Source organism: Phyllobates terribilis, unplaced genomic scaffold, assembly GCF_046119375.1.
Source record: "Phyllobates terribilis strain yellow unplaced genomic scaffold, ASM4611937v1 Scaffold_13__5_contigs__length_258822181, whole genome shotgun sequence".
NCBI classification, from domain to species: Eukaryota; Metazoa; Chordata; class Amphibia; order Anura; family Dendrobatidae; genus Phyllobates; species Phyllobates terribilis.
The window spans coordinates 95,165,269-95,192,599 of NW_027362773.1; positions in this window are offsets into that span (position 1 = coordinate 95,165,269).

Genomic DNA, 27,331 nt, shown 5'->3' on the forward strand with positions numbered 1-27,331 from the left:
CCCCTTTGAAGAGACATAGAGGAGAGTAAAAAAAATTTCCCATTATAAAGGAGCGGGTCTCCTATAGTGGTAATGCCCATGCTTTGACTGCAAGGGCTGCCAAACTTTAGGAAAAACCCCACTAAGAATTTAAAGACACACAGAGCAGGGCCACAGTAACAAGTACGATATATTCCCATTAGAAAGGAGAGAGTCTGCTATACAGTTATAGGGTATGCAGTGAGTCCAACGGCTGACAAATTTTAGGAAAAACCCCACTAAGAATTTAAAGACACACAGAGCAGGGCCACAGTAACAAGGTATGACTTGTTCTTATTAGAAAGGAGAGGCTCTACTATATAGTTATAGGGTATGCAGTGAGTCCAACGACTGACCAATTTTAGGAAAAACCCCACTAAGAATTTAAAGACTCACAGAGCAGGGCCACAGTAACAAGTACGACATGTTCCCATTAGAAAGGAGAGGGTCTGCTATACAGTTATAGGGTATGCAGTGAGTCCAACGGCTGACCAATTTTAGGAAAAGCCCTACTAAGAATTTAAAGACACACAGAGCAGGGCCACAGTAACAAGTACGACATGTTCCCATTAGAAAGGAAAGAATCTGCTATACAGTTATAGGGTATGCAGTGAGTCCAACGGCTGACCAATTTTAGGAAAAACCCGACTACGAATTTAAAGACACACAGAGCAGGGCCACAGTAACTGACGCGCCCCCTTGGCTGTGTGTGTAAAGGAATACCTGGAGCCAGGCCTCTGTGTAATACTGGGGTTTGCAGTGACCGTGGCGGTGACCCGGTCCCGTGGCTCAGGGTGGTCAAACCAGTGGCGGATCTGTTTCTTTGGTTTTGTAATATTTAAATGTCCGACTACGCCACCCATGGATTGCGGTCACTGAGAACCGCCGTTGCGGGGCAGACCGCTGAGGCTGATATTGTGTGCGCAGCAGAGGGTAGTATAACTCCCCACGGGAGGAGTATAGCCTCAAGGCAGCGTCTGTAGATGGTGAGGGTTGTGGTGCGTGGGTGCAGCAGAAATGACTCAGAGTCTGTGCAGTGCAGTTCAGGGTCTTTACTGTTGGTAATGAAGAAGGCCCTGCCGGGAGTACTGGCTACCATTAGAGGTCTGGTCAGTCTGTGAGCGAACAAGAGTCCCCCTGGCCAGGTGGAGGTATAGGCCTTCCCGTCTGACTGCACTCTTCCTGGCTACCCTGCTGTAGTCGTGTAGTAGCCCACATCCCTGAGTGTACCGTGTGGTGCTCACCCGTATGGCTGGTGACTTGGGGCCTTTGGTGCCTTCCGCTCCTCGATGGCGGTGCCGGTCCCTTGCATGTGACTGAGCCTCCGGGCTTTCTATGGCCAGAGGACCTGAAATCCCCTGCCAGGTGGTTTCTGCTGCTGGATGTAGATATCCCCACAGCCTCGGACTCCGGTGTCCGGTTCTCTGCGTCTTCTGCCAGGACGAGCTCTGCTCCAGTCCCTGGTCTTCAGCTCCTGGCTCCTACAGACCTCCTTGCTGCTCCTCTGTCCCTTTCCCTGAAACTAGACTTCTCTCGACTCTCTAACCCCGCCCCAGATCCAGTTTATAAAGGGCAGGTTCCTCCCCTCCCTGGACTGGGGCAGGAGGTGTGGCATGCACTATTACTCCTGACCAGGAAAACCCATGCTCGCTCTCAGACATGATATTTCCTACCACTGTGGCAACCAGACCCCTGGGGTGCCACATTCCCCCCTAGTAAATTTTAGTACTCCGGGACTAAACACATTTTATGTAATCATAACATGGTATAAACAATAACACAACATATATACAAGAAGTTTAGTCTTTTTAGGTCACGGCGCTCCCGTAACCAGGTGTCCATGTCACCCGAGATGCATTTTGAGGAACCCGTCCCAAACCCTCCACGTAGGCCCTGGGGTGGCTACAGGGCATCGATGATCCGGCGTTGGACCACGTCTTCAGCCACCTCCACGGGTTTTTGTTCTGTGGTCTGGGACAAAAAGGTGCAGCTATATACAAGGTACAGTTCCGGTTATTCACTGTCCATAACCTGTAAGTCCATGAAACCTGTCGGGTAACTGGAAAAACATAATTAGTATGCAGGCAACAACCATTTTAACACTGGTTAAATATACAGGCATTTATATCACATTTTAAATTTTCCAGCGAGCGGGCATTTGGCCCCTAGTGCTCCTGGTGGACCTACGTAACACGCTATCTGGTGGTGTCCTTTCTGGGTCCCCTGTTTCTGCCCCTTGTGTAGTGGCTCACTAGTGTCTGCACTACAGGTATTTGGAGATGTTTTGGGTAGGCTTTCTGCGTTCTCTTTGGCTTACTACGGGCACGGCAGGCTCACTACTAGCAGAGAGTTGATTCTCCTGAGCTGCTGGTATTGAATCTTCTGCCTCCGGGGCCGGTTGCTCTCCCAACTCTACTTGCTCTTCTGTAGGCCCTTGAGGGGCTGGCTGGAGGAAGGTAAGGACGGGTACCACAATAGTGTTGTTAATTTGTGTCCAGGATTGGGGAAATTCTCCGAGTACTGTACTGACCATTTCTTCCCTTTCCTCTGCGGGTTCAGGGCTATCTTGGTCTTCATCAGCGCTTTGCAGCTACTCGGGACACTTCTTCAGGTGGTCTCTGGAGACAGTGGCTGTGGTCTCTCCTCCATCCTTATTGATAATACATACTTTCGGATTGTCATGACTTGAGGGCAGTACTGTGTACTGGTCTTTCTCCCACTGGTCATCCAACTTATGGAGCCGCATCTTCCTCTTCAAGACCTGCTCTCCAGGTGCCAGGGGAACAGCGGGAGCATGCTGGTTGTAAGTCCTCTCTTGCCTTTCTCTTGCTTGAGACAGACTTTTCTCAACACTCTCCTGTACTTTGCGGCTGCTGCCGTTCTGTATCCCAGTCTGCCTCTGGTGAGGTGTCCTCGGGTGTCAGGACTCCCATATCCAGGTCAATAGGCAGCTTACCAGGTCTTGCTCTCATTAGGTAAGCCGGGGTGCAGTTGGTGGAATTTACTGGGATGTGGTTATACAAGTCCATCAGATCAGGCAGTTTTTCAGGCCACAGACTGCGCTCTTCCAGGGGCAACGTTTTCAGCAAGTCTATCACCACCTGGTTCATCTTCTCGCATAATCCGTTGGTTTGGGGGTGATAGGGCGTTGTCCTTATCTTCTTGCAGCCATACAGGTTGTAGAACTCCTGGAAGACCTCCGCTTCGAAGGCTGAACCTTGGTCAGTCAACACTGATACTGGATACCCATGTGGACGGCAGAAGTGCTGCTGGAAGGCTCTAGCTGCTGTCTGAGCAGTTAAGTTCTTGACAGGGACCACCACCAGAAACCGGGAGTAGTGGTCTACGATGGTGAGGGCGTAGACGAACCCGGACCTACTTGGAGCCAGCTTCCCATGATCCAGGGCCACCAGTTCTAGTGGCTGCTTGGTAATGATGGACTGCAGGGGAGTCTTCTGGCTGGCACGGTCCTTCCTTCTCAGGTTGCACGGGCCGCAGTCTCTGCACCATCTCTCAATGTCCCCTTTCATGCCTACCCAGAAGAACCATTCACGCAACAGGAACTCCAACTTCTTCCATCCAAAGTGCCCTGCTCCGTCGTGGTATGCCTCCAGGACCATAGCCGCGTCTCGTCTCGCGACCACTACCTGCCAGGTCAGCTCATGCGTCCGGGAGTTGACAATTCTCCGGCACAGCTTCCCCTTGTAGAGAAACAGCTTACTCTTCTCCTTCCACAGCTGTTTAGTTTCTTCCAGAGCGTCTGGGTCAAGGCGGGCATCAGCCTGTGTCAGCATCTCTTTCACCAGGCGGATGGCTGGGTCACTGTCTTGCGTCTCCGCCCAGCTGTAGTGGGGTAAGGGATTGAACATAGCAGAGTGCCTGTCCCTTACACGGTGGGAACACTGGATAATCCCACGACTGTGGAACGCAGGGAGTTCAATCTCTTCCAGCTCTTCTGGATCTTCCCCTCCGTTCGGCAAGTTCGGCATCCTGGACAGGGCGTCTGCGTTGGCATTTGTGCGTCCCGCCCGGTATTTGATGGTGAACTCATAGTTGGATAGGCGGGCCATCCATATCTGCTCCAGGGCACCTAGTTTTGTGGTGTCCAGGTGTGTCAACGGGTTGTTGTCCGTGTACACGGTGAACTTGGAAGAGGCAAGGTAATGTTTAAAGCGCTCTGTCACTGCCCATACCACCGCGAGGAACTCTAGCTTGAAGGAGCTGTAATTTTCAGGATTCCTTTCCGTGGGCCGGAGCTTCCTGCTGGCATAAGCGATTACCCGTTCTCTGCCCTGTTGGATCTGGGACAGCACCGCCCCTAGCCCGATGTTGCTCGCGTCTGTGTGTGTTACGGGTCCGGGTGGTGGAACCTCTGTGCCGAGGTGCAAGGAGGGACCCAGAGGGGCGTGACTAAGTATCCACCCGAACCGACCCTGGTCGTACGGCAGCATACGACACCGTGACCAGGGAGGATCCGGGCTGAGGGACCAGGTGCTACTCTGGGGATGACCTTGTAAGAGAGCAGGTGGCTCCCACGGGTCAGATGGCTGGGACTGACCGGTATGGCGGATGGACACGGCAAGCAGACGGAAGTCTCTGGTAGCAGACAGGTGGTCACAGTTCGAGAAAGCAGGGCAAGTAGCAGTCTTTGGGTTTACCAGGAAGGTGGTCACAGCAAGTGACGGCAGGGTCTCCAGGCAGGCTGGCAGGAAACAGGCAGGTGCTCCCAGATGAGCAGGCAGACAGACGAAGCAGGTAACTTGTAGGTAACTGGTGGGTGCTCCCATGTGAGCCGGCAGACAGACGAGGCAGGTAACTGGTGGGCGCTCCCAGGTGAGCGGTCTGACAGACAAGGCAGGCGGATGCTCCCAGGTGAGCGGACAGATAGCCAAGGCAGGTAACCGGTAGGTAACAGGTGAGCGCTCCAGGTGAGCAGGCTGGCAGGTAACGGGCAGGCAGGACGAGAAGTCAGGCTAGCAGCGGGACCTGAGTGCTGAAGCACAGATCAGACACAGTGCAAACAACTTTGCTCAGGCACCTCCATTTTGGAGGAGGTGCCTTATATATGGGAGTTCCTCCGGAAATTGGCTGGGGACTCCTTAGGACGGCGCGCGCGGTCCCTCTTGGTAGCCAGAATACTCTCTACCTCAAAGACGTCTTCAGCGGAAACCGGAGCAGGGGGGAGTACCTGGATTGCTGGAAAAAGAGTTAAAGACAACGGGTTTGAGGAGAGATACGTGGAAGGAGTTGGGAATCCCTAAGGTGGCCGGGAGTTTTAATTTGTAGGCCACTGGATTAATTTACCTGAGGATTTCGAAAGGGCCGATGAAGCGAGGACCTAATTTGTAGGAGGGTATCTTGAGTCGTACATGTTTGGAGGAGAGCCAAACCTTGTCTCCCGGACGGAATTGAGGCGGATCCAGACGTCTCTTATCAGCATATCTCTTCATCCGCTCGGAGGACAGAAGAAGTGCGGACCTAGTGCTCTCCCAAATAGTAGAAAACTCGCTGACAAGAGACTGCGTGGCAGGGTTGTCCACAGAGGCGGAGGCGGGAAACGGAATTCGGGGGTGCTGGCCGTAGACAATAAAGAACGGGTACTTGGAAGAGGATTCGCTCTCGTGGTTATTATAAGAGAATTCGGCCCAAGGAAGGAGGTCCACCCAATCAGAATGGTGGGCATTAACAAAGTGCCAGAGATAGCTGGTAAGGATCTGATTGATCCGCTCCACTTGACCATTGGACTGAGGGTGGTAAGCGGAGGAGAAATCCAGGGTGACATCCAGCAGTTTACATGTGGCTCTCCAGAAGCGTGAGGTGAACTAAACCCCTCGATCCGACACGATGTGGAGGGGTAGGCCATGGAGACGGAAGATATGGCGGATAAAGTCCTTAGCCAGCTCAGGTGCAGATGGGAGACCAGGCAGGGGAATGAAGTGGGCCATTTTAGAAAAGCGGTCCGCGACCACCCAAATGACAGTACACCCGGCAGAAACAGGGAGATCGGTAATGAAGTCCATAGCGATGTGTTGCCACGGGGCAACAGGTATGGGAAGCGGCAGGAGATGACCAGCTGGTAAGTGTCTGGGAACTTTGTTGCGGCCACAAGATGAACAGGCAGAGACGAAGTCTACCACATCCTTACGCAGGGTAGACCACCAGTAATGCCGGGAAATGAGTAGGAAGGTCTTCTTTTGGCCGGCATGGCCAGCTAGTTTAGAAGAATGACCCCAGCGAAGAACCTTCTCATGGTCAGGAGCCGCCACGAATGTCTTGCCGGGTGGTAGACGAGTCAAAACCAAGGGGGCCACATTCATCACCTTGGAGGGGTCGATAATGTGCATAGGCTCCTCCTCTTGGTCGGAGGACAGGAAGGATCGGGACAAGGCATCAGCTTTGACATTCTTGTCCGCCGGGCGGAAATGAAGGATGAAATCGAAGTGGGCAAAAAACAAAGACCACCAGGCCTGACGTGGATAAAGTCTCTGGGCATTTTGGAGATATGCCAGGTTTTTGTGATCCGTGTAGATGATCACCGGGTATAGAGCCCCTTCAAGCAGATAGCGCCACTCTTCCAGCGCCAATTTGACGGCCAGCAGTTCTCGGTCTCCTATGGAGTAATTGCGCTAAGAGGAGGAGAAGATTTTGGAGAAAAAGCCGCAGGTTACCATTCTCCCGGATGAAGACTTTTGGGTGAGCACCGCTCCGGCTCCAGAGGAGGAAGCATCAACCTCCAGGTAGAACTGTTTGTTGCAGTCCGGACGGTGCAGCACAGGGGCAGAGGAGAAGGCTTGCTTCAGGGAAAGGAAGGCCTCCTCAGCTTCGGGTGGCCATACCTTGGGATTCTCTCCCTTACGGGTGAGCGCAGATATGGGAGCAGTCCGAGACGAGAAGTGTGGAATGAAGAGACGATAGTAATTAGCGAAGCTGTATCGCCTTCAAGCCCTCCGGACGAGGCCACTTTAGGACAGCAGAGAGCTTCTCGGGATCCATTCGCAAGCCTGTCTGGGAGATAACATAGCCTAGAAATGGAAGAGAGGTCTGCTCAAAAAGGCACTTCTCGTATTTAGCATAGAGGTGGTTCTGCCTGAGCCTGAGCAGGACCTGACGAACATCCCTCCGGTGTGTGGGAAGATCCGGAGAGAAGACCAAGATGTCGTCCAGGTATACCACCACGCAGGAGTAAAGAAGGTCACGAAAGATGTCGTTGACCAGTTCTTGGAAGACGGCGGGAGCATTGCAGAGGCCGAAGGGCATCACACGGTACTCATAGTGTCCGTCCCGGGTATTAAATGCCGTTTTCCACTCGTCTCCTTGACGGATACGGACCAGGTTATACGCTCCACGTATATCCAGCTTGGAAAAGATCCTGGCGCCTTTAAGGTGATTAAATAACTCAGAGATGAGCGGAAGGGGGTATTTATTTTTAACCGTGATCTGATTGAGTCCTCTATAGTCAATACAGGGACGTAGCGAGCCATCCTTTTTTTTGACAAAGAAGAATCCGGCTCCAGCCGGGAAAGTAGACTTCTGGATGAATCCCCTGGCCAGATTTTCCTCTATGTACTCAGACATGGCCCGGGTTTCAGCCGCAGACAACGGATAAATATGCCCACGGGGTGGAGTGGCGCCAGGTACCAGGTCGATCGGGCAATCATATGGCCTATGAGGTGGCAATATCTCTGCTTCCTTTTTACCGAAGACATCAGCATAGGGCCAGTAAGGAGCCGGAAGACCGGGCAAATTAGCTGGGGTAGGTGGAGGACAAACTGGACGAACCGGAACCAGGCAGGTCTTATGGCAGAGCGGCCCCCACCGGAGTACTTCACCGGAATGCCAGTTCAACACTGGTTCATGTGTCTGGAGCCAAGGTAGGCCTAGCAATAGGGAGTGGGAGAGTCCGGGCAACACATGGAAGGAGATTACCTCAGAGTGCAGCATTCCCACCTGCAGGGTTATGGGTTCCATGACGAGCAGGATGGTCACCGGAAGGAGTCTTCCATCCATGGAGGCGACTGACAAAGGTTCAGCCAGAGACTTGGTGGGAATATGGTATTTCTCAACCAGGGATTGGGAGATGAGGTTTCCAGCGGATCCAGAATCCAGGTGGGCGAGTTCAAAGTGACGGTTTTCTCCCCAGGAGATAGATACAGACAAAGTCAGGGTTGGAGAGGACTTACTTTTGTCTAGGGCGACCTCTCCGAGCGGTCCTAGACACTGGAGTTTGCCGGCCTCTCCAGGCAGGAACGGATCATGTGCTCCTTACTGCCACAATAGAAACAGCTCCCCTCGGCTCGGCGTGAGTCTTGGCGAGATTTGACCATCTTGGTCTGGTCGATCTGCATGGGCTCGGGTGAGTGCGCCCGGGGAGTGACAGAAGAGGAGACAGGTCTCTGGAAAGTAGGAGCTAGGTGGGGAAACCTTCTCTCACGGGTGGTCTCTTTGGTGCGTTCTTGAAACTGGATGTCAATCCGGGTAGCCAGCGACACCAGGTCATCCAGGGTGGTAGGAATGTCCCGACCGGCGAGCTCATCTTTAATCCGACCGGAAAGACCCTCCCAGAAGACGGACACCAGGGCCTCGTTATCCCAGGCAAGCTCAGAAGCGAGGGTGCGGAACCGTATGGCATATTGGCCCACGGTGAGACTCGCTTGGCGGAGACGTAGCAGAGAGGAGGCAGATGAGGTCTTTCGTCCCGGTTCATCGAAGACTCTCCGGAAAGCAGTGAGGAAAGACGACAAGTCGGACACCAGGGGATCCCCGCTCTCCCACAGGGGGTTAAGCCATGCCAGTGCCTCCCCAGTGAGATGGGACATGATGAATGCCACTTTGGCCCAGTCGGAGATAAACTGGTGAGCCAAGAGTTCAAAGTGCAGGGTGCACTGGTTTATGAAGCCCCGAGCTTGAGCGGGGTCGCCTCCGAAACGAGGAGGTGCAGAAAGCCGGGGTCCGGGGCAGGATGCCATGGTATTGATGGGCAGCGGCGCTGCCGGGGTGCGAGTCGAGCGACTTGCAGTGGTTGCAGGTGGAGCAGTCAGTGTATGTCACGCTGTCTCTGTATACTGGAGGTAGGGGGCCTAAGCTGACCCTAAGCTGGGGCCCTGACTAGTCCCTCAACCTGGAGGTACTGTTAAAGGTACAGAGGTCCAGGCCGCCAGCGTAACCCCTACTTCCTGAGGATCCCTGCACCTAAGTAATCTAGTCCTGAGAAGGACCCCGATCACAACAAAAGGGGACAAGTAATAATATGCCCACACACAGTACTTAGACGAACGAGACAGTACAAGGGAAAAACCAAAACCACCTTGCATACAACAACTACACAACTACAACAGAGGGAACACCAATGGGAAAGGAGATAAATGATAAAGCGAGGAAGGGAAAAAACACTCCAAATACACTTATCTCAGAAACTCCAAACACCACGATCCGCTCTGTTAGTCTGAATGAAATGCTTTCACCGACACTTCCCAAACAGACCAGCAGGCATTTGAAGGAGTCTCACTACAGCAGTATTGATTGCAGCTGGGCGAGGCTGGACCTCGTCTAGCACAGAGAGAGAGAGAATTAACTCCCTCACTGCCGAAAAACACAAAGCACCAACAAGTCAGCTGCGAGAAGTCAGGCTGTGTACTCGTGACGATCTTCGTGGCGACACACCCGTGACAGTACCCCCCCTTCTACGAGGGGCCTCCGGACCCTCAGGGCCAGGTTTATCCGGGTGAGTCGTGTGGAAGGCCCGAACTAATCGGTCTGCGTTAATATCCGACGCAGGAACCCACATCCTCTCCTCAGGACCATACCCTTTCCAATGAACCAGGTACTGAAGGGACCGGCGATTAAAGCGTGAATCGATGACCCTCGATACCTGGAACTCCAAGTTACCATTGACCACCACTGGAGGGGGAGGTAAAGGTGACGGTACCACCGGCGCCAAATACCTCTTAAGCAACGATCTGTGGAACACGTTGTGAATTTTAAACGTAGGGGGGAGGTCAAGACTGAATGCCACCGGATTAATAATAGAACTGATTCTGTACGGCCCGATGAACCTGGGACCCAGTTTCCAGGAGGGAACCTTAAGTTTAATATTCCTGGTAGACAACCATACCCGATCGTTCACACTTAGGTCCGGACCAGACACTCTCCTCCTATCAGCCATACGTTTGTATCGGTTCCCCATAGTATTCAGATTCTTCAGCACCCCACTCCATACTGAAGCGAGTGATGAGGAAAATCGTTCCTCCTCAGGAACCCCCGAAGAGCCCCCCCTACTGAAAGTACAAAACTGGGGGTGAAAACCATATGCCCCAAAAAACGGGGACTTACCAGTGGACTCGCTCCGCCTATTATTAAGAGCAAACTCTGCCAGAGGTAAGAAAGAAGCCCAGTCCTCCTGGTTCTCTGACACAAAACACCGGAGATATGTCTCCAAGCTCTGGTTCATACGTTCCGTCTGACCATTGGTCTGAGGATGAAAAGCCGATGAGAATGACAAATGCATCCCCCGCCGTGCACAAAACGCCTTCCAGAACTTGGACACAAACTGAGACCCCCGATCAGACACCACCTCGGAGGGTACCCCGTGAAGCCTCACAATCTCCCCAATGAACACCTGCGCAAGAGTTTTAGCATTAGGGAGAGCCGGAAGAGCGATAAAATGTGCCATCTTGCTGAACCTGTCCACTACAACGAGTATGACCGTTTTACCCGAAGACGGAGGGAGGTCCGTAATAAAGTCCATAGACAGATGAGTCCAAGGACGCTCCGGGATCTTCAAAGGTAAGAGGGCCCCAGACGGACGGGTATGTGAGGTCTTAGAGCGCGCACAAACCCCACAGGACGCGACAAAAGTTACCACCTCCTTATGTAAGTTAGGCCACCAAAACCGACGCGAGAGGAGATCCACAGTTGCTTTACTCCCCGGGTGTCCTGCAAAAACTGAGTTATGGTGTGCCTCGATCACCTTTTGTCGCAACTGATCTGGAACAAACAGTCTCCCCGGAGGTCCAACAGGGGCGTCCCCCTGAGCCTCCAATACCTCCTCCTCCAGCTCAGAGCATACTGCCGAAACCACCACCCCCTCCTGAAGGATAGGAATCGGGTCGTCCGTATTCCCGGCCCCAGGGAAACTACGAGATAAGGCATCCGCCTTTACATTTTTTGACCCAGGACGATATGTAACGACAAAATTAAACCTGGTAAAAAACAATGACCACCTAGCTTGTCTGGGATTCAGACGTTTCGCGGACTCCAGATATAGCAGGTTCTTGTGATCGGTGATGACGGTGACCGGATGGACTGCCCCCTCCAAAAAATGGCGCCACTCCTCAAAAGCTAACTTAATGGCCAAGAGTTCCCTATTGCCGACATCGTAATTCCTCTCAGCGGACGACAATTTTTTAGAGAAAAAGGCGCACGGATGCCACTTACCAGGGGACGAACCCCTGTGACAATACTGCTCCCACCCCTACCTCGGAAGCGTCTACCTCTACAATGAATGGCTGTGACGCATCAGGTTGAATGAGTATGGGTGCCGAGGCAAAACATTTTTTCAAGGAGGAGAATGCTTGACAAGCCTTGTCAGACCACCTAGAAAAATCCGTCCCCTTTTTAGTCATGTCTGTGAGAGGCTTAACCATGGACGAGAAATTACGAATGAACTTCCGGTAATAATTAGCAAACCCCAGGAAACGTTGTAGTGCCTTAAGATTCTCTGGCCGATCCCACTCAAGAACTGCCCGCACTTTCCCAGGGTCCATACGAAAACCGGACGCTGAAACCAGGAAGCCTAAAAACTGGAGTTCCTGTACGGCGAACACACACTTTTCCCATTTGGCATACAGTTTATTATCCCGCAAGATCTGTAACACCTGCCTAACGTGCTCCTGATGAGACACCAGATCCGGCGAGTAAATTAAGATATCATCCAGATATATGACAACAAACTGTCCCACCAGGCGGCGAAAATGTCATTAACAAAGTGTTGGAACACCGCCGGGGCATTAGTCAGACCGAATGGCATGACAAGGTTCTCATAATGCCCCTCCGGAGTGTTAAACGCCGTCTTCCACTCATCCCCCTCCTTCATCCTAATCAGATTGTACGCCCCCCTGAGATCCAACTTAGAGAACCATTTGGCGCCCACGATCTGATTAAAGAGATCGGGAATAAGTGGGAGCGGATACGGATCTCGGACCGTAATCCGATTAAGTTCACGGAAATCCAGGCAAGGGCGTAGGCCTCCATCTTTCTTCTTAACAAAGAAGAACCCCGCAGCCACCGGTGAAGATGAAGGTCTAATATGCCCCTTAGCCAGACTTTCTGAAATATAATCCTTCATGGCCTGCCTCTCAGGACCAGAAAGGTTATACAACCTAGCTTTAGGTAACTTGGCCTCAGGGAGCAGTTTTACAGAACAGTCATACCCGCGATGAGGAGGTAGTTCCTGACACCCTTTCTCCGAGAATACATCCTCAAAGTCCGCCAGAAATGGAGGTAAGACCCAAGGAGTAACCGCACCGACGACCGTGTTCATGCAGTTTTTATTACAGAATTTACTCCATTGGCTTATCTCTCTGGTTTGCCAATTAATAACCGGGTTATGCTTAGCTAACCAAGGAAGGCCCAACACTATAGGAGTGGGAAGACCCTCCAACATGTAGCAAGACAACAGTTCTTTATGTATCGTCCCCACTTGAAGTTTTACGTCATGCACAGCTTGCAAAAAACTTCCCTGACCGAGAGGCCTGGCATCGATCGAGAATATGGGGATGGGTTTAGCCAACTCACTCAATCGCATACCTTGAACCCGGGCAAACCGAGCATCAACCAGATTAGCCCCGGCCCCACTATCCAGAAGAACAGATATCCTCTCAGTTCTCGTACCCACCACCACCTCCGCCGGTACGAGAAACTGAGACGAACCTAGGGACGAAATACCTACTCCCAGATTGCCGTCCACCACACAACCTGGGATCAACAGTTTTCCGACGACTCTTCACTCTGCAAGGGACGGGATGGACACCCCCCAATAAAATGTCCCTTTCTCCCGCAGAAGAAACACCTTCCTGTCTTATGGCGCACCACCGGTCCCCTCCCCCGAAATGATGTCCCTCCTAATTGCATAGGCTCCTCTGGACTGACCAGGGGAACCACCATATGAGGGGACCTTGTAGGAGGTGGAGTCATCACAGGGGGTAGAGTTATCCCGCACCTCTCCCGAAGCCGTCTGTCAACGCGAATAGCAAGGGCCATAGCGGCTTCCAGTGACGCGGGAGAGTCATACTGTGCCAACACATCCTGTAATTTGTCGGATAAACCATGACAAAACTGGCTCCTAAGAGCCGGGTCATTCCACTGGGTGTCCGTGGCCCACCTACGGAACTCCGAACAGAATTCCTCCGCCGGACGATCTCCCTGCTGGATCCTACGTAACTTAGACTCAGCAAGGGAGATCCGATCTGGGTCATCATATACGAGTCCCAGAGCAGCGAAAAACCTATCCACTGACTGGAGAGCCGGGGAGCCCGGGGGAAGAGAGAACGCCCAAGATTGTGGGTCCCCTTGTAGGAGCGAGATGACAATTCCCACCCTTTGTTCTTCACTGCCCGATGACCGAGGCCGCAGCCGAAAGTACAACTTGCATGCCTCCCGGAAAACAAAAAACTTGTCCCGCCCCCCAGTGAACCTGTCAGGGAGAGCTACTTTAGGTTCTGGTCCGGCTTGCTCCTGAGGATGCAAAACCTTGGACCTAACGTCCGCCAGCTCCATGGACAAACTCTGCAACTGCCGAGCTAGACAGGCTACTGGATCCATGGTAGCTGGAGAAAAACTAAGTGGGTCGGTGAAAATGTCACGCTGTCTCTGTATACTGGAGGTAGGGGGCCTAAGCTGACCCTAAGCTGGGGCCCTGACTAGTCCCTCAACCTGGAGGTACTGTTAAAGGTACAGAGGTCCAGGCCGCCAGCGTAACCCCTACCTCCTGAGGATCCCTGCACCTAAGTAATCTAGTCCTGAGAAGGACCCCGATCACAACAAAAGGGGACAAGTAATAATATGCCCACACACAGTACTTAGACGAACGAGACAGTACAAGGGAAAAACCAAAACCACCTTGCATACAACAACTACACAACTACAACAGAGGGAACACCAATGGGAAAGGAGATAAATGATAAAGCGAGGAAGGGAAAAAACACTCCAAATACACTTATCTCAGAAACTCCAAACACCACGATCCGCTCTGTTAGTCTGAATGAAATGCTTTCACCGACACTTCCCAAACAGACCAGCAGGCATTTGAAGGAGTCTCACTACAGCAGTATTGATTGCAGCTGGGCGAGGCTGGACCTCGTCTAGCACAGAGAGAGAGAGAATTAACTCCCTCACTGCCGAAAAACACAAAGCACCAACAAGTCAGCTGCGAGAAGTCAGGCTGTGTACTCGTGACGATCTTCGTGGCGACACACCCGTGACAGTGTGTCCAGGCGGGAGTTGACATTCCGCAGGTGGTTCAGGATGGACTCCTGCTGGGATCTCTGACGGGTATAGGTCAGAGAGCGAGGGAGCTTGGGTGCCACCGGGTTCCATGGCCCGAGCAAACTGTTACGGGTCCGGGTGGTGGAACCTCTGTGCCGAGGTGCAAGGAGGGACCCAGAGGGGCGTGACTAAGTATCCACCCGAACCGACCCTGGTCGTACGGCAGCATACGACACCGTGACCAGGGAGGATCCGGGCTGACGGACCAGGTGCTACTCTGGGGACGACCTTGTAAGAGAGCAGGTGGCTCCCACGGGTCAGATGGCTGGGACTGACCGGTATGGCGGATGGACACGGCAAGCAGGCAGAAGTCTCTGGTAGCAGACAGGTGGTCACAGTTCGAGAAAGCAGGGCAAGCAGCAGTCTTTGGGTTTACCAGGAAGGTGGTCACAGCAAGTGACGGCAGGGTCTCCAGGCAGGCTGGCAGGAAACAGGCAGGTGCTCCCAGATGAGCAGGCAGACAGACGAGGCAGGTAACTGGCAGGTAACTGGTGGGCGCTCCCAGGTGAGCGGTCTGACAGACAAGGCAGGCGGATGCTCCCAGGTGAGCGGACAGATAGCCAAGGCAGGTAACCGGCTGGTAACAGGTGAGCGCTCCAGGTGAGCAGGCTGGCAGGTAACGGGCAGGCAGGACGAGAAGTCAGGCTAGCAGCGGGACCTGAGGGCTGAAGCACAGATCAGACACAGTGCAAACAACTTTGCTCGGGCACCTCCATTTTGGAGGAGGTGCCTTATATATGGCAGGTCCCCCGGCAATTGGCCGGGAACTCCTTAGGATGGCGCGCGCGGTCCCTTTAAGAGAGGGGGAGCGCGCGCGCGCGCCCTAAGCACACAGCCGGGGAAGGAGCGCGTGCCGGAAGCAGCGGGGACAGAAGCGCTAGAGGATGCCGCGCCAGGAGCGGGAAGGTTAGAGGGACGGCGTCTCTGCCTAGCAAGGGGCAGAGACGCCGATGCTACAGTGTGGAGAATAAAAGGCTGGCCGTAATCAGGGTAAGCCAGGATTTCATCCCCCGTGAGGGCCATCTTCAGCTGGCGGAAGGACTCATCCTCCAGCTTGTCCCATTTGAAGGGCGGCTTCTGGGTTTTAGTCTTCCTGGACTGGCCTATCAGGAGGTCCTGCGTAGGAGCTGCCATTTTGGTGAAACCGGAGATGAATTTTCGGTAGTAGCCTACCAACCCGAGGAACTGCCGCACTTCCTTTATGCTGGAGGGTCTTGGCCAATCCTTAATCACTGTGATCTTATCAGGGTCTGGAGCTTCTCCGTCAGCACTCACCACGTGTCCCAGGTACTGTACCTTTGGTTTCAGTAGATGACACTTGGAGGGTTTCACTTTTAGGCCGTAGCCTGCCAGGGCGTCAAACACCTCTGCCAGGTGCTTCAGATGGTCCTTATATGTTTTGGAATACACGATGACATCGTCCAGGTATAGCAGGACCGTCTCGAAATTCCTGTGCCCCAGACAGCACTCCTTCAACCGCTGGAAGGTTCCTGGTGCGTTGCAGAGCCCGAACGGCATACAGTTGAATTCGCTGAGACCCATCGGGGTGGTGAATGCGGTCTTCTCCTTGTCAGCCTCTGCTACATGAACCTGCCAGTACCCGCTAGTAAGGTCCAAAGTGGAAAAGAAGTTAGCAGTTTTTAATGGAGCTAAGGACTCTTCTATTCTAGGTAACGGGTACGCATCTTTGTGTGTGATACGGTTGACCTTCCTGTAATCTACACACATTCTCATAGTGCCATCTTTCTTTTTCACAAGAACTAGTGGAGCTGCCCTGGGGCTACAGCTGTCCCTGATTACCCCAGCCTCCTTCATTTCTCGCAACATTCCCTTGGCATTCTGATAGTGTGCAGGGGGTACAGGTCGGTATCTTTCCTTTATGGGTGGATGGTCTCCCGTGGGGATGTGGTGTTCTACCCCCTTTACTTGCCCAAAGTCTAGCGGGTGTTTGCTAAAGACTCTTTCGTACTCCTGCACCACCCGGTAGACTCCCTGTTTTTGGTGTGAGGGAGTGGAGTCGGTGCCCACATGCAGTTTCTGACACCATTCCTCCATTTGTTTCTTGGAGCCGTTACCCTCCTCTGGTTGAGATGGAGGCAAGGGTTCCACGGCCTGTACAGAGTTTTGGTTAACGGTGAACAATTTGGCTAGAGTGGAATACCGGGGCAAGTATACTTCTCTTTCCCCAATGTTTAGGATGCGGACGGGTACCCTCCCATGGCGTACATCGACCACCTGCTGTAAAATGACAATTATCTCTGCAAGACAATTTTCAATAACATTAATACCCAAGGTTATCTTAGGGTGGCTTTCACGACGGTCAATGTCCACAATAATCAGTCCTTGCACTGGCAGTTCAACTTTACCAATTTTGATGGTCACCTTCTTGAATTCCACCTGCGGTACGGGCTGACCATTGCTGGCGATGATGCTCAGATCGTCATCTGGGTAGCGGGTAATATCTGAGTCATTCCAGTACCGCTTAAAGAGCACATAGGGGATGGTGGTTACCTGTGACCCGGTGTCCAGTAGTGCACTCATAGGAATGCCATCCAGCACCACAGGCAAGACCGGTCGTCCCCCTACGTACTTATCACGTACTTATCACGCCAGCTCGATGGGCCTGATGGTCTTATGCCTGGGGGGTCGGCCCTCTGCCCCAGGTTGGACCCGTTTAAGTGACAGTACCTTGCCATATGTCCTGGTTGATTGCAGCAGCGGCAGATGGGTTGTCCGTCCTGGTTGTAGCGGTCGCTGGGCCTTCCTCTGGACGATGGGATCCTCCTCCGTCTGCTCCAAGGGACGTCCTCCGGACTGGAAGCCAGCTGGATCTTTCCTGGGGAAGACACCTGTAAAGACTGCACAGTTCTCGTTAGCGCGGCAATGCTTTTGGTCAGTTCTTGGACCTGATGGTGCAGGTCTACAGCCGGGTCTTTGTCCAAAGCCTGTGCATCAGCTCCCACAGGCTCTGCAGACAAGGGCGCCGCCTCCTGGTGATAGGTGATAGCAGGGCGCCTGTGAGTTACAGCGCCACCTGGTGCCGGTTCTCGGAGCACCCGGATGGCCCTGTCTTTGAACTGCGCAAAGTCCAAATCAGGGTTCTGCAAGGCCATTACACGCAACTGGGTTCGGTGGGCGCTGGACTGTAGACCCTCAATGAACTGTTCAGTCAACAGCTTATCCTCATTCCGCACGCTGTCAGGGTCTGCCTGCTTAATGGCTCTCAGGGCCTCCTGCAAATTCAAAGCATAGTCCCGTATACTGTCTTGTGCCCTCTGATTGTACCCATATAATTTTAGCTTAATCTCTGCTGAGGTGCGGGTATCAAAAGTGTCCTTTAGACGGGCCAGTATTTCCTTTACAGTTCCCTTTTCCCTGGCTGACCAGGACTTCACTTCTCTTTGGGATGCTCCGATTAACTGGCCTGTCAGGATGCTCACTTTTTGTTCCTCGGACAGGGGGTATACTTTGAATAAACTATACAGTCTTTCTTTAAAGTCGCTCAGGGTATGCGACGCTCCTGAGTACTGGGGTAACCATGCCGCTCGGGGAATAAACGGCATCGTGAACGGCATCACTGCGGCAGCAGCCGCACTGGCGGTGGGAGCTCCCTCCATTCCTGGTGTCTTCCTCCCCCCTGGTTAACCGTGGCCTACCTTCCGTTGCTTCTTCTCCGTAGGCCGCGGCTCCGCAGGCGATCGTCGGGGTCAAGGACCTTGCGTCGCGCGCTGGTGACGTCGGCGTCCGCTGGGCTCCTTCCAGGACCTTGCGCAGCATCAGTGCGTAAGGCGGGGCTTCAGCTCTTGCGCGCTTTTGGCGTCCACACCCCTCTTCTTCCCGTGCGGTGTCCCAGAAATGGCGCCCAATGGTGGGAAAATGGCTGCGAATGGCGGGAAAACGGCTGCGGATGGCAGGAAACTTCACCACGGTAAATATCACAGTTTTTCTTCAGACGCAGGTGCTTGCGGGCACGAAATCCTGCCGACTACGCCAAAGTTGACAAGCGCCCCCTGGGCCGTGTGTGTAGGGGAATACCCGGAGCCAGGCCTCTGTGTAATACTGGGGGTTGTAGTCTCCGTGGCGGCGACCCGGTCCCGTGGCTCAGGGTGGTCAAACCAGTGGCGGATCTGTTTCTTTGGTTTTGTAATATTTAAATGTCCGACTAAGCCACCCGTGGATTGCGGTCACTGAGAACCGCCGCTGCGGGGCAGACCGCTGAGGCTGATATTGTGTGCGCAGCAGAGGGTAGTATAACTCCCCACGGGAGGAGTATAGCCTCAAGGCAGCGTCTGTAGATGTTGAGGGTTGTGGTGCGTGGGCGCAGCAGAAATGACTCAGAGTCTGTGCAGTGCAGTTCAGGGTCTTTACTGTTGGTAATGAAGAAGGCCCTGCCGGGAGTACTGGCTACCATTAGAGGCCTGGTCAGTCTGTGAGCGAGCAAGAGTCTTCCTGGCCAGGTGGAGGTATAGGCCTTCCTGTCTAACTGCACTCTTCCTGGCTACCCTGCTGTAGTAGTGTAGTAGCCCATGTCCCTGAGTGTACCGTTTGGTGCTCAACCGTATGGTTGGTGACTTGGGGCCTTTGGTGCCTTCCGCTTCTCGATGGCGGTGCCGGTCCCTTGCGTGTGACTGAGCCTCCGGGCTTTCTATGGCCAGAGGACCTGAAATCCCCTGCCAGGTGGTTTCTGCTGCTGGATGTAGATATCCCCACAGCCTCGGACTCCGGTGTCCGGTTCTCTGCGTCTTCTGCCAGGACGAGCTCTGCTCCAGTCCCTGGTCTTCAGCTCCTGGCTCATACAGAGCTCCTTGCTGCTCCTCTGTCCCTTTCGCTGGAACTAGACTTCTCTCGACTCTCTAACCCCGCCCCAGATCCAGTTTATAAAGGGCAGGTTCCTCCCCTCCCTGGACTGGGGCAGAAGGTGTGGCATGCAATATTACTCCTGAACAGGAAAACCCATTCTCGCTCTCAGACATGGTATTCCTACCACTGTGGCAACCAGACCCCTGGGGTGCCACATAACAAGTATGACATGTTCCCATTAGAAAGGAGAGAGTCTGCTATACAGTTATAGGATATGCAGTGAGTCCAAAGGCTGACCAATTTTAGGAAAAACCCCACTAAGAATTTAAAGACACACAGAGCAGGGACACAGTAACAAGTACGACATGTTCCCATTAGAAAGGAGAGAGTCTGCTATACAGTTATAGGATATACAGTGAGTCCAACGGCTGACCAATTTTAAGAAAAACCCCACTAAGAATTTAAAGACACAAAGAGCAGGGCCACATTAACAAATACGACATGTTCCCATTAGAAAGGAGAGAGTCTGCTGTACAGTGATAGGGTATGCAGTGAGTCCAACGGCTGACCAATTTAAGGAAAAATGCCACTAAGAATTTAAAGACACATAGAGCAGGGCCACAGTAACAAGTACGACATGTTCCCATTAGAAAGGAGAGAGTCTGCTATACAGTTGTAGGGTATACAGTGAGTCCAACGGCTGACCAATTTTAAGAAAAACCCCACTAAGAATTTAAAGACACAAAGAGCAGGGCCACATTAACAAATACGACATGTTCCCATTAGAAAGGAGAGAGTCTGCTGTACAGTGATAGGGTATGCAGTGAGTCCAATGGCTGACCAATTTTAGGAAAAACCCACTAAAAATTTAAAGACACACAGAGCAGGGCCACAGTAACAAGTACGACACGTTCCCATTAGAAAGGAGAGTCTGCTATACAGTTATAGGGTATGCAGTGAATCCAACGGCTGACCCATTTTAGGAAAAACCTACTAAGAATTTAAAGACACACAGAGAAGGGCCACAGTAACAAGTACGACATGTTCCCATTAGAAAGGAGAGAGTCTGCTATACAGTTATAGGGTATGCAGTGAGTCCAAGGGCTGACAAATTTTAGGAAAAACCCGACTAAGAATTTAAAGACACACAGAGCAGGGCCACAGTAACAAGTACGACATGTTCCCATTAGAAAGGAGAGAGTCTGCTATACAGTTATAGGGTATGCAGTGAGTCCAACGGCTGACCAATTTTAGGAAAAACCCCACTAAGAATTTAAAGACACACAGAGCAGGGCCACAGTAACAAGGTACGACATGTTCAGATTAGAAAGGAGAGGGTCTGCTATACAGTTATTAGGTATGCAGTGAGTCCAACGGCTACCCAATTTTAAGAAAAAACCCACTAAGAATTTAAACAAACACAGAACAGGGCCACAGTAACAAGTACGACATGTTCCCATTAGAAAGGAGAGAGTCTGCTATACAGTTATAGGGTATGCAGTGAGTCCAACTGCTGACCAATCTTAGGAGAAATCACACAAAGAATTTAAAGACACACAGAGCAGGGCCACAGTAACAAGTATGACATGTTCCCATTAGAAAGGAGAGAGTCTGCTATACAGTTATAGGGTATGCAGTGAGTTCAACAGCTGACTAATTTAAGGAAAAACCCCACTAACAATTTAAAGACACATAGAGCAAGGCCACAGTAACAAGTGCGACATGTTCCCATTAGAAAGAAGAGAGCCTGCTATACAGTTATAGGGTATGCAGTGAGTCCAACGGCTTACCAATTTTAGGAAAAACCCCACTACGAACTTAAAGACACACAGAGCAGGGCCACAGTAACAAGTACAACATGTTCCCATTAGAAAGGAGATAGTCTGCTATACAGTTATAGGGTATTCAGTGAGTCCAACAGCTGACCAATTTTTGGAAAAACTCCACTAAGAATTTAAAGACACACAGAGCAGGGCCACAGTAACAAGTACGATATATTCCCATTAGAAAGGAGAGAGTCTGCTATACAGTTATAGGGTATGCAGTGAGTCCAACGGATGACCAATTTTAGGAAAAACCCCACTAAGAATTTAAAGACACACAGAGCAGGGCCACAGTAACAAGTATGACATGTTCCCATTAGAAGGGAGAGAGTCTGCTATACAGTTATAGTGTATGCAATGAGTCCAACGGCTGACCAATTTTAAGAAAAACCCCACTAAGAATTTAAAGACACACAGAGCAGGGCCACAGTAAAAAGTACAACATGTTCCCATTAGAAAGGAAAGAGTCTGCTATACAGTGATAGGGTATGTGTAGCACCCTGAGGACTCGGCTGCTACAGGGGTATTGCACCTCAAACCAGAGGTGTGGTATTCCACTCCCGGGTAAGGATGGAATGTGGGACTGAGCTCAGATAGCTGCATGCACTACACTCATCCCATTTTCGGGGGACAGAACTACGGTACTCCCACCAGTTAGATGTGCAGGTACGACAGCGTCTGTCCCTGGCTGGAGTGGGAGGGGGGGAGGAACATCCCAGTAGTGTAGGGGCAGATAGGGGAGGGGCTCTGGGCATAGAGATAGGAGCCCATTGGGTGCTAGTCACCTGGGCTCACACATAGAGGGAGTATATATGGTGGGCACCATCTAGAGATAGGGTCAGTCTGTCAGGAGAGTTCTGAGGAGGAGTTCAGCCAGGAGGGCTGACAGGGAGCTGTGGCTCCGGCTGGGCCCAGCTCCAGGGCCAGGCCTGAAGCAGAGAGGAAGAGGAAGAAAGGCCCAGAGGCATAAGACCAAGAGGGAACCCTGAGATCCCACGAGTGAGCTAAAAAGGGTGAAGGGTTGGCAGAAGAGGGCACCGGATCCCAAACTGACGGAGGCAAAACATCCTTAATCAGGAACCGGAGGTCGTGGTCAAGTTTTGCCACGACCCTCACCACATTCACCAGGAAGGTACACCACGAGTAGGGTCAGGAAAGCCTTAAAAGGTTTTACCATATAGAGGCCCAAGGGAACCGGACAAAGGTGGATCCCTGGTGGGGATGGCCGGAGAGAGAGAGAGAGAGGGGAGCTCAGGACCACGTTCCGGAATTGCCTGGGGGTTAGCCGAGTCCCGCACCTGGTGGACGCAGCACGGCTCGGGTGGTCACTCCCGGCCGAAGTGACTGAAGCAACACCAGTGAGTAAAAACCCTGAAACTGCATCCCACGTCTCTGTGCCTCCTTACCGCACCATCACTACCACCGTCATCTACTCTATCTGCCCTGAGGCCGTACCCCTCCCGTTGGGGGTTATACCATCTACGCTGCACAATTATAACACCGGCCTCAGCGGACTGTCTTGCAGCAGCGGCCCTAAAGCTGCATTCAACGGGTGGCGTAGTCGTCCAACATCTACTGCACTACTCAGCCACTCAGTTTGACTCCCTGGGCACGGACCGGGTCACCGCCACGAGACTACAACCCTCAACAGATCCGGCTCCGGGTAAGCTCCCGTGCGCGCGATGCCGCACGACGAAGGCCCAGGGGCGCGTCATATGCAGTGAGTCCAACGGCTGACCAATTTTAGGAAAAACCCCACTAAGAATTTAAAGACACACAGAGCAGGGCCACAGTAACAAGTACGACATGTTCCCATTAGAAAGGAGAGGGTCTGCTATACAGTCATAGGGTATGCAGTGAGTCCAACTGCTGACCAATCTTAGGAGAAATCACACAAAGAATTTAAAGACACACAGAGCAGGGCCACAGTAACAAGTATGACATGTTCCCATTAGAAAGGAGGGGGTCTGCTATACAGTCATAGGGTATGCAGTGAGTCCAACTGCTGACCAATCTTAGGAGAAATCACACAAAGAATTTAAAGACACACAGAGCAGGGCCACAGTAACAAGTACGACATGTTCCCATTAGAAATGAGACAGTCTGCTATACAGTTATAGGGTATGCAGTGAGTTCAACAACTGACTAAATTAAGGAAAAACCCCACTAACAATTTAAAGACACATAGAGCAAGGCCACAGTAACAAGAGCGACATGTTCCCATTAGAAAGAAGAGAGCCTGCTATACAGTTATAGGGTATGCAGTGAGTCCAACGGCTTACCAATTTTAGGAAAAACCCCACTACGAACTTAAAGACACACAGAGCAGGGCCACAGTAACAAGTACAACATGTTCCCATTAGAAAGGAGATAGTCTGCTATACAGTTATAGGGTATTCAGTGAGTCCAACAGCTGACCAATTTTTGGAAAAACTCCACTAAGAATTTAAAGACACACAGAGCAGGGCCACAGTAACAAGTACGATATATTCCCATTAGAAAGGAGAGAGTCTGCTATACAGTTATAGGGTATGCAGTGAGTCCAACGGATGACCAATTTTCGGAAAAACCCCACTAAGAATTTAAAGACACACAGAGCAGGGCCACAGTAACAAGTATGACATGTTCCCATTAGAAGGGAGAGAGTCTGCTATACAGTTATAGGGTATGCAATGAGTCCAACGGCTGACCAATTTTAAGAAAAACCCCACTAAGAATTTAAAGACACACAGAGCAGGGCCACAGTAAAAAGTACAACATGTTCCCATTAGAAAGGAAAGAGTCTGCTATACAGTTATAGGGTATGCAGTGAGTCCAACGGCTGACCAATTTTAGGAAAAACCCCACTAAGAATTTAAAGACACACAGAGCAGGGCCACAGTAACAAGTATGACATGTTCCCATTAGAAAGGAGGGGGTCTGCTATACAGTCATAGGGTATGCAGTGAGTCCAACTGCTGACCAATCTTAGGAGAAATCACACAAAGAATTTAAAGACACACAGAGCAGGGCCACAGTAACAAGTACGACATGTTCCCATTAGAAATGAGACAGTCTGCTATACAGTTATAGGGTATGCAGTGAGTTCAACAACTGAGTAAATTAAGGAAAAACCCCACTAACAATTTAAAGACACATAGAGCAAGGCCACAGTAACAAGAGCAACATGTTCCCATTAGAAAGAAGAGAGCCTGCTATACAGTTATAGGGTATGCAGTGAGTCCAACGGCTGACCAATTTTAGGAAAAACCCCACTACGAACTTAAAGACACACAGAGTAGGGCAACAGTAACAAGTACAACATGTTCCCATTAGAAAGGAGATAGTCTGCTATACAGTTATAGGGTATTCAGTGAGTCCAACAGCTGACCAATTTTTAGAAAAACTCCACTAAGAATTTAAAGACACACAGAGCAGGGCCACAGTAACAAGTATGACATGTTTCCATTAGAAAGGAGAGAGTCTGCTATACAGTTATAGGGTATGCAGTGAGTCCAACGGATGACCAATTTTAGGAAAAACCCCACTAAGAATTTAAAGACACACAGAGCAGGGCCACAGTAACAAGTACGACATGTTCCCATTAGAAGGGAGAGAGTCTGCTATACAGTTATAGGGTATGCAGTGAGTCCAACGGCTGACCAATTTTAAGAAAAACCCCACTAAGAATTTAAAGACACACAGAGCAGGGCCACAGTAACAAGTACAACATGTTCCCATTAGAAAGGAAAGAGTCTGCTATACAGTTATAGGGTATGCAGTGAGTCCAACGGCTAACCAATTTAAGGAAAAACCCCACTAAGAATTTAAAGACACACAGAGCAGGGCCACAATAACAAGTAAGACATGTTCCCATTAGAAAGGAGAGAGTTTGCTATACAGTTATAGGGTATGAAGTCAGTCCAACGGCTGACCAAGTTTAGGAAAAACCCCACTAAGAATTTAAAGAAACAAAGAGCAGGGCCACAGTAACATGTACGACATGTTCCCATTAGAAAGGAGAGTGTCTGCTATACAGTTATAGGGTATGCTGTGAGTCCAACGGCTGACCAATTTTAGGAAAAAAAACACTAAGAATTTAAAGACACACAGAGCAGGGCCACAGTAACAAGTATGACATGTTCCCATTAGAAATAAGAGAGGCTGCTATACAGTTATAGGGTATGCAGTGAGTCCAACGGCTGACCAATTTTAGGAAAAACCCACTAAAAATTTAAAGACACACAGAGCAGGGCCACAGTAACAAGTACGACACGTTCCCATTAGAAAGAAGAGAGTCTGCTATACAGTTATAGGGTATGCAGTGAATCCAACGGCTGACCCATTTTAGGAAAAACCTACTAAGAATTTAAAGACACACAGATCAGGGCCACAGTAACAAGGTACGACATGTTCTCATTAGAAAGGAGAGGGTCTGCTATACAGTTATAGGCTATGCAGTGAGTCCAACGGCTACCCAATTTTAGGAAAAACCCCACTAAGAATTTAAAGACACACAGAACAGGGCCACAGTAACAAGTACGACATGTTCCCATTAGAAAGGAGAGAGTCTGCTATACAGTTATCGGGTATGCAGTGAGTCCAACGGCTGACCAATTTTAGGAAAAACCCCACTAAGAATTTAAAGACACACAGAGCAGGGCCACAATAAAAAGTACAACATGTTCCCATTAGAAAGGAGAGAGTGTGCTATACAGTTTTAAGATATGCAGTGAGTCCAACAGCTGATCAATTTTAGGAAAAACCCCACTAAGAATTTAAAGACACACAGAGCAGGGTCACAGTAACAAGGTACGACATGTTCCCATTAGAAAGGAGAGAATCTGCTATACAGTTATAGGGTATGCAGTGAGTCCAACGGCTGACCAATTTTAGGAAAAACCCCACTAAGAATTTATAGACACATAGAGCAGGGCCACTGTAACAACGCTTGACATGTTTCCATTAGAAAGGACATGGTCTGCTATCCAGTTATAGGGTATGCAGTGAGTCCAACAGCTGACCAATTTTAGGAAAAACCCCACTAACAATTTAAAGACACATAGAGCAAGGCCACAGTAACAAGTGCGACATGTTCCCATTAGAAAGGAGAGAGTCTGCTATACAGTTATAGGGTATGCAGTGAGTCCATCGGCTGACCAATTTTAGGAAAAACCCCACTACGAATTTAAAGACACACAGAGCAGGGCCACAGTAACAAGTACGACATGTTCCCATTAGAAAGGAGATAGTCTGCTATACAGTTATAGGGTATTCAGTGAGTCCAACAGCTGACCAATTTTAGGAAAAACTCCACTAAGAATTTAAAGACACACAGAGCAGGGCCACAGTAACAAGTACGACATGTTCCCATTAGAAAGGAGAGTGTCTGCTATACAGTTATAGGGTATACAGTGATTCCAATGGCTGACCAATTTTAGGAAAAACCCCACTAAGAATTTAAAGACACACAGAACAGGGCCACAGTAACAAATATGACATGTTCCCATTAGAAAGGAGAGAGTCTGCTATACAGTTATAGGGTATGCAGTGAGTCCAACGGCTGACCAATTTTAGGATAAACTCCACTAACAATTTAAAGACACTTAGAGCAGGGCAACAGTAAGAAAGGAGAGAGTCTCCCATAGTGTTGGCCTATGCAGTGAATGCAAGGGCTGCCAAAAATTTGGAGGCACTTCAATGACCCTTGGAAGAGACGTGGAGAAGGGCCTCATAAAAAAATATTCCCATTAGAAAGGAGCGGGCCTCCTATACTTGTAATGTCCATGCACTAAGTGTATGGGCTGACTAACATTTACTCCTGGGGGGTATACATGAACATACTGTATGAAATTTTTTTTTTACGGGCATCATAAACACCCTTTAAAAAAATTATGTGGGTGTTGCATTGCGAACCACGGTCACCCTGGTGATATGGTGGTGGAGGATGAGGAGAAGTAGGAGGAAAACAGCAAATAGCCAAAATCAGGAAGCGTATACCCATGTGTGGGTGTGAAAAGGTGCATGGAAATACACCTCCCAAGAAAAGACACTGGATTTGAGTTTATGTCACGCTGCTATCATTCTGTGGTGTTGACAAGTCTGGCCCAATCCAGCCATTGTTCATTTTTATAAGAGTCAGCCTGTCAGCATTTTCAGTTGACAGGCGG